The sequence below is a fragment of the Ambystoma mexicanum genome, chromosome 7p, assembly GCF_040938575.1.
Source record: "Ambystoma mexicanum isolate Mex_15411 chromosome 7p, UKY_AmexF1_1, whole genome shotgun sequence".
Lineage (NCBI taxonomy): Eukaryota > Metazoa > Chordata > Amphibia > Caudata > Ambystomatidae > Ambystoma > Ambystoma mexicanum.
Genome location: NC_090939.1, coordinates 24,911,768 through 24,920,441, shown reverse-complemented (window position 1 = coordinate 24,920,441; position 8,674 = coordinate 24,911,768).

Sequence of the window (8,674 nt, the reverse complement as noted above, 5' to 3'; positions counted from 1 at the left end):
ACAGCACACTCAGTGCAGTACCACAGGGGTGTCACAGTGACCCTCAAACATAGACTCCATACCCTGGGACTGACTACTGTCTCCCAGGGCATGTGAAGTCACCATTGGCTTTACTAGTCCAACATTGTGAACAGAACCAGTACAAACCATCCTATTATGGATGCACTGGTAAGGGGTAATTCGATTTCCCCTAGGTCCGTTTTCGAGGGGGCACTGTCCCGTCCCCCCTCATCGAGTTTCTAGCTGGTGGCAGTGGTTACCACGTGAAATATTCCACCGGAATATTCTCTATGGGATTTTCCCATTGATTTTAATTGCACCACTTTTTGGTGCAATGTTAAAGATACCGCCGGTTTATTTATTTAATAGTAAATCACCCGTTGGGTCTTTTTGCCAGAACTCGATTCTAAAATGGCGTTTGTGTCCGTCTCTGTAACTCTGACCAACGTCGAGTCCTTTGTTCCACTATTTTGGCAGGCTTCTCCACAGAAGCCCTCCAAATGGTGCCACTCTGTCTGGGTTCCACAGGAAGGGTGAAGGGGGGAATTGGCACTCTGGACTGTGTGGCCTTAGCAACCCAAGTCGCACTCTACTCTGATTGGCCCGGTGGTGAGCCGCCCGCCTCATCACTTAGCATGTGTGATTGACAGCTAGGCTGATGAATGGGGTTTTTTCTGTATAAAAACAGGGCCTTTGGGACTGGAACTTCAGAAGTCACCACAGGACCTAAGAATCCGAAGAGGGAAGAAGCTGAGCCATCTGCAACAACGATACCACCGGTGAAGCCCTGCTGCAACTACCTCACCACTTTCCCGACGACAAGAGAAGATCTTCTGCTGGACGAGTCTTCTCCCCCTGAGCAGGTGGGATCAACCAGTTTGCCCTTTTCGCCTTCCAAAGACGTCTTTTGGTCAAATCGCCCGTACCAAGCACCCCGGCGGCCGGATAGCCAAGCTCACCACTTTTGACCGTGAAAAAAAAGGACCGCACCTTTTAATCGGGAACTCTGCGGCTGGTTTCATCCCTGTGCAACGACTCCACGTCCCCTCCTCAACGAGATCTTCTCTTCCCCTGGTCGGAACCATAAACTTCAACCACTGCCAGGAACAACTGCCCCCGCTGGAGCTTCCTTTCTCTTTAAGGTACAGTGAATGAGAAATCTTGTAATGTTGGAGTCAATTTATGATGCCTGCTCTCCTGAGCTCAGACAGCACTTAGCTGATTCAAAGGAAATAGATCCTAGAAAGCTAGCTAAGGCTGCTGACTTGTGGGTTGCCACAGGGCTACTCACAAGGATTCAGAGGTCACTCAGAAAAAGGATGAGGGAAAGAAGCCACCTAAAGTGAATCCAGAGAATTCTAATACCTTCCATACCGAAGAGGGCCACAAACAACAAAATAACCAGGGTAAGCCATCAGGGAAACCCCATCAGGCTAGTGTACCCTCTGGTCACAAACCAGAAGGAGGTCAGAACAAGCCACCATTCCAGAGCATTTAGAACATGCTATCTCTGTGGGGCAACTGACCATATCAAAGGAGATCCCATATGTAAGGGTAAACCTGCAGAGATCAGCACAGTCTCCTTAGCCTTCACTCCTGAGGAGGAAGTACAAGTGGCTAGTGCTCACTTTGAAGACTTTGCTGAAGAACCCTTGGGTCTTCAAGCAACTATATTCTTAGAGCCTATGGGTCTGGTTAGCAGCCAGAATAGGGAAATCTATGACTCCTACCAGCCAACTCTAAAATATATTACATGGACAGTGTTCTTATGAATGGCCAGGATACTCCTGCCAGGAGAGACACTGGGGCTAGCAGAACAGTAGTGGATGAAAGCTTTTTCAAACCTGGGGATGTGGCTAAGGCACCCAAAGGTCCCTCTAGAAATTCTGGAGGCCCTGTCCAGATGGTTCCTATTCTACCAGCACTAATTCAGTGTAATAACATGACAGTGAGGATCCCTGCCAGTGTTCAGACCAGGGGTGTTGCTAGGCCTGGAAAAGACCCGAGGCTAGGCTGATGTCAGAACTGTCGGGACTGGGGGCTAGCTAGTCTTTTGGTTGTAACTCCTGAGATTCTATCCGGGGCAGCAACCAAAAGACCAGGGGCTATAGCCCCCTTAGCCCCCACCTAGCAACGCCTCTGGTTCAGACTGAGGTGCCTGGGAGAGTCCTATTGGGGAATGATCTAAAAACTCTAGGAGTAGTATCCAGTACCCCCAGGCCTCCCAGTATGGAGACACAGAACCTAACCAAATTGGCTAGAGAGGCCACCTTAGTGGACCACTCTAAGCTGTGGGAACCCCTACTGAGAACCCTCTACAAGCTCTGGTATTAATAAGTTGACCTTTAACCCAGGCACGTTTCAGGCTAAAATGTTGGGGAAATGGGAGCCCGAACCAAGCTCCATCATTGTTCCCCCAGTTTTAGAGTCTCTGACTCCCCCTGCTTCTGAGGAAGAGGTGGATAGACCAACTTGACCCCTACCTAGGCCTAGGAGAACTGGTAATTAATTATCAGTGCTGGTGGAAAACCAGAAACGAAAAAAGTCTAAGGCCAAAAACCTTCAGACTGTTGGACCTTCTACTGAAGACTCCAACTCAAATCCTAGTATTGGGAGTGAAACTCCTAAAGTAGGTGAGGTAAGATCTAAGAGGAATGGGAAGCAGGTAGATTGCCTAACCCCAACCCCTCCAACCAAGAGGCCTGAGATCCAACCTGCTCCCAACAGAGAGGTGGTGAGGAACCTTGGAGGCCCCTCTAGATCTAAGGGAATCCTTTATAAGGACCCCTTGAAAAAGCCTAACATAGGTTCAGAAGTTGTACCAACTTCTGAGGGACTGGTCAACCAGATCCCCTATAACTTTAACAAGGAAGATGCTCATCAAAGGGTTTGTAGGTCATATAGCTTACAAAGGAAAACCTTTGATTTATCCATTGAACATAGGTCAAGGAGTCACCACCAAAATGCTGATGGTCTCTCTAGGATGTTTGTAACCGACTAGAGGTATGAGATTCATCCAGGAGTGGATTCAATCCTCCTCTCCCTTAGTCTGGGGTGGGGGGGCGAGAGTTAGGGAGAATTCTATTATAAGGCTAATTTCCCAAACCTAGTGAGTCCCCCAGCAGCTTTGCTGGATTTCTGGGGTTTGTTTTTTTTTCTCCTGCTAAGAGTGAGCCTCTTTTACTCCCACTCTTACACATGATTTGAGGTATGTCTTTGACTTGTTATGTGCTTATGGGCTATGGGATTTCATTTTACCCCATAGGGTATCATCTGTTTTTCTTTATGTGTGGTACACAGCACCCTCAGTGCAGTACCACAGGGGTGTCACAGTGACCCCCAAACATAGACTCCATACCCTGGGACTGACTACTGTCTCCCAGGGCATGTAAAGTCACCATTGGCTTTACAAGTCCAAAATTGTAAACAGAACCAGTACAAACCATCCTATTATGGACGTACTGGTAAGGGGTAAATCGATTGCCCCTGGGTCTGTTTTCGAGGGGGCACTGTCCCATCCCCCCTCATCGAGTTTCTGGCTGGTGGCAGTGGTTACCACACGAAATATTCCACCGGAATATTCTTTATGGGATTTTCCCATTGATTTTAAACGCACCACTTTTTGGTGCAATGTTAAAGATACAGCTGGTTTATTTATTTAATAGTAAATCACCGGTTGGGTCTTTTTGCCAGAACTTGATTCTAAAATGGCGTTTGTGTCCATCTCTGTAACTCTGACCAAGGTCGAGCCCTTTGTTCCACTATTTTGGCCGGCTTCACCACAGAAGCCCTCTAAATGGTGCCACTCTGTCTGGGTTCCACAGGAAGGGTGGAGGGGGTAATTGGCACCCTGGACTGTGTGGCCTTAGCAACCCAAGTCGCACTTTACTCTGATTGGCCCAGTGGTGAGCCGCCCGGCTCACCACTTAGCATGTGTGATTGACAGCTAGGCTGATGAATGGGGTTTTTCTGCATAAAAGCAGGGCCTTTGGGAGTGGAACTTCAGAAGTCGCCACAGGACCTAAGAATCCAAAGAGGGAAGAAGCTGAGCCATCTGCAATGACGACACCACCAGTGAAGCCCTGCTGCAACTACCTCACCACTTTCCCGACGACAAGAGAAGATCTTCTGCTGGACAAGTCTTCTTCCCCTGAGCTGGTGAGATCAACCAGTTCGCCCTTTTTGCCTTCCAAAGATGTCTCTTGGTCCAATCGCCCGTGCCAAGCACCCCGGCGGCTGGATAGCCAAGCCCACCACATTTGACCGCGAATAAAAGGACTGCATCGTTTAATCGGGAACTCCGCGGCTGGTTTCATCCCTGTGCAGTGCAACGACTCCACGTCCCCTCCTCCATGAGATCTTCTCTCCCCCTGGTCAGAACCATTAACTTCAACCACTGCCAGGAACAACTGCCCCCGTTGGAGCTTCCTTACTCTTTAAGGTACTGTGTCCTGCCTGGCCTCCCTTTCTACAGATTGCTAAAGGTGACCCTTAAATCATTGGCTTCTAAAGTGGGTTGGCTCCAGGCCTTCTAACTATACCTTTTGAATCACCCCAACCTCTTTTGAACACTCTGCAAAGACTTTCAGTGCACTTTAAACCGTGTGGTCCTGGGCACATTTCGCTTTTCTCCATTTAAAGTGGGCCTGGCCTATGAACTTTGGCTCTACAGTATAACCTGCCTTTCTCCCCTTGCTCTAAACTCTTAAAAGTGTTGGGAACTGTTTTATTCTTCTGCTCTGCCTTTTTCTCTCCCTTTAACTACATTATCAGAGTGCCATCTTGGTTAAGCGCTCACATCTGTTCTAACAAATAGTAGTGTTTTAACCCTGACTTGTCTGATAACTATTAAGGGAGGTGTGCATACTTTACCTGACTGTGTTTTAACTTGCTTTTGATTGAGAGTGCTAGTATATGCCATAAAGTGTGTTTTAAATAAATAATTATATACTTTTTATACAAAGCTCTGGTCAGTGTTTGTTTGCTCTACTGTGTTTTGGCCCTATTGTGTATACTCTGCATACTGCCCTACTCTTCTTGAGAGAAGTCTGACTGCTCAGCCACAGCTACCAGGTAAATGGGGGTGGTACAGACTGCTACCAATTGGGTTTACTGCTTACTCCTGTGGTCTTAATCTTTTTGCAGTGTTCCACAAGGGAACTGCACAGGATTCTGCCTAACAGTTATTAGCCTCAAACTTTAATCCGCTGGACCCCATTTAATTTTATTTGGTTCCGGCTGGGTTTAAACACCATTTCTTTTTGTAAAGGTCTTTCTCGTGTTTTACTCTGCGCGCCATACCAGGTTTGGTACCTTTGTTCGCCGTCCTTTGGTGGGCTTCTGCCCAGAAGCCCTCCTAAGGCGCCTGAGAGTCTAGGTAGACAGGATGTGAGGGAGGGGTTTTAGGACCCCTGCACAGGGTCTCCTTGGAGACCCAAGTCGCACTCTTGTTTGATTGACTAGGTGACTCTACTGCCAGGACAGCCACCCTGCTGTGTGATCGACAGCCAGGCTGTGTGAATGGGGGAAAACTGCATAAATAGCAGGTCTCTGGGACTTGGAAGGCAGAGTCGCCACTGGAACGAGAGGACCAAAGAGAAGTTGAAGGAAGAGGACTGCTGCAACTACTGAACCTTCCGGTAAAGCCCTGCTGCGGGTCCAAATCTCCTAAACTTCGACGACAGAGAAAATCTGCAAGGACTCTTCTTCCCTTGAGCTGGTGGGCCCAACCAGTTTGCCAAACACCAAGCAAGGAACCCCTCCCCTTGTTGAATTTGCTGTGCATCACTGCAGTGAACCGGATAGCCAGGAGGACCGGACCCTGTTTGGGTTTTAAGGAGCGCACCTTTTATTCGTTGCTTTGCTCTGCTGCTGGTTTCTTCCCTGCGCAGTGCAGGACCCACCAGTCTTCCTCCTTTGTGTGAGTCTGACAGTCGCTTCAGGAACCTTGAGACTGCAGTATCTGCCAGGAACTTCTGCCTCAGCTACAGCATTCCTCTTCTTCTAAAGGTACTGTTCAAACCCAGTTGTTCGTTTCGTCTGACCCCGGTGAAAGTGTTTTAAATCTTTCGCCAATCCGAGGGCTTGTCCTTCTCCACTCTTTTAAGTAACTTTTCTTCCGACCAACTTCGTTTTGCACTCTTGGCAAAGACTTAACCGCAAACTACTCTGAACTGTATGATCCGCTGCAAAGACTCTGAACCATTAACATAGGCCCAGGCCTATCGATTTGAATCCTCATTGTAGTAAGCCTTTTCTAGATTGTCCTGCCTACTTACTTGTTGGTGCTGCTTGATTTTGAATAACCCTGTCTTTCCCTCCCTTTTTAAATGGCTGGAGTGCCATTTTGCTCACACTTCATTTTGAGCTTAACTTGTCCAGAATTCATTGGGTGTTGTGTAGTGTATTAAGATTGTGATGTTCTGCTTCTTTACTTAGTGAACTGTCTTACAACTGATGTGTAAATAAATGTCTATTCTTTCACTCAGAAACCTTGACTCAGTGTTTGCTTGAACCATAGTCATTGCTGTCCTTTGTGTAACGTCTGATACTGCTCACTTTACTCTTGAGGTAAGTATGGCTGCTCAGCCATCGCTACCACTTTAGTGTGTAGTACATGCTTGTACCAAAGGTGAATTTTGTACTGTCACTTGTAGTCTTAATTGTGTGTGTTGTTCCTAAAGGGTACTGCATATAATTCTGCCTAACACTGATGTACAGCAGAGAGGATCAAGTATAGTGATTACACTTAGAGTGCTGCTATTACCTTGTATCAACTATCCACATCACTAAAAAAGTAAAATCTCATGTCTGATATGGAAAGCTAGTCAGGTGACCATCCATAGTTACACTGTTGATTATCTGAAAAATCTTTGTAGAGAAAGGAATCTCTCTGTTAAAGACAAAAAGTCAGCATTAATTGAATGGTAGTTAGAGAAACAAAGTCTGGAGAGTGGGTCTGAAATAACTAACCATCCAGCAAATGTCGAAAATGATGAGGATGATAATGTGTCTGTTATTATGGATGAGTTAGATGAGGCAGATGTGTCTCACACTGCTCCTCTGCCTGCTCATCAACCTCAACCTTTGTCCTCTGGGACCCCATCAAGTCCTACACTCAGTCCTGAATTCATTTCTCTAGAAAAGATGAGGCTTGAATTGGAATTCAAACTGAACAAAAGCATCAAGAACTTAAGCTCAGAGAAATTGAGTGGAATCATGCCTAAGAAATGACGAAATTGTCTATTGAAAATGCTTCTCTCCCAGAGTCTTGTAGGTCTTCAGTCCTAATAGACCCTGTATGCCTAAAGACATTTTTGGTATGTATGAGGCTAAGCTTGATATTTTGGATTGTTTGGCAATGTTTGAGTATAACCATGGGATTCAAGGCATTACAGGGAATCAGTTGCTTCCTTGGCTCTACTCTAGGCTACCCACTGTTGCATCTGATGCTGTGATGGAGTTGGGGGAGGTGGATAGGATGGATTATGAGTGTATGAAGCTAGCTTTCCCAGTACCCTAAGAGGTTTAGGACCCTCAAAAAGCATGATAGTACCCCTTTGGCTACCTGGGTATGTGAATGTTTGAAAAACATAGATGGCTGGATTAAGGGTTACAGAGTAAACACTTATGAAGGTATGAGAAATCTTGTTATGTTGGAATCAATTTATGATGCCTGCTCTCCTGAGCTCAGACAGCACTTGGCTGATTCTAAGGAGTTAGATCCAAAGAAGATAGCTAAGGCTGCTGACTTGTGGGTTGCCAACAGGGCTACTTACAAGGATTCTGGGGCAACTCAGAAGAAGGATGAGGGAAAGCAGCACAAGAAAGATAACAAAGAGAATTCTAATACCTCCAATCCAAAAGAGGGCCCCAAACAGCAACCTAAGGGTAAGCCACAAGGGAAACCAAATCAGGCTAGTGTACCATCTGGACCCAAAGCAGATGGAGGCCATAACAAACCCCCATTCATCAAAACATTTGGAAAATGTTATGTTTGTGGGTCAACTGACCATGTCAAAGGGATCCCAGATGTAAGGGTGAACCTTCAGGGGTCCATACTTTCTCCTTAGCCGTCTCCCCAGAGGAAGAAGTACCTATGGCAAGTCAAAACTTTCACCTACTGGCTGATGAACCCATTGAGTCTCAGCTAGTGTTTCTTTAGTGTCCCTGGGTTTGTGGGAACAACAGAATTTAGAGGTCTATGATTCCATCCCAGATAATACTAAAGAGTATTATAAAGATAGTGTTCTTGTGAATGGTCAGGCAACCCCTGCCATCAGAGACACTGAAGCCAGCATAACTGTGGTTGATGAATCGTTTTTCAAGGTGGAGGATGTTGCTAAGGCACCCAAACACCTAACCAAGTTAGCTGGTAGCCCTGTGCAAATGCTTCCCCAGTTACCAGCTCTCATCCACTGCAATGACATGACTGTCAAGATACCTGTTAGTGTGCAGAGTGAAGTGCCTGGGAGAGTCCTGTTGGGTAATGACCTGATAACTCTTGGAGTTGTGTCCAGTACCCCAGGCCTCCCAGTAAAAGGAAACAGGAGCTCACTAGGCCTGCAAGGGAGAGGACCTCGAGAGGCTCTCCAGGGGAATTGATAGAGGAAACTATCACCCCCATTCCACAGGAATTGCTCACTGCTATTTCATGAAAGAAAGTGGCAAAGGG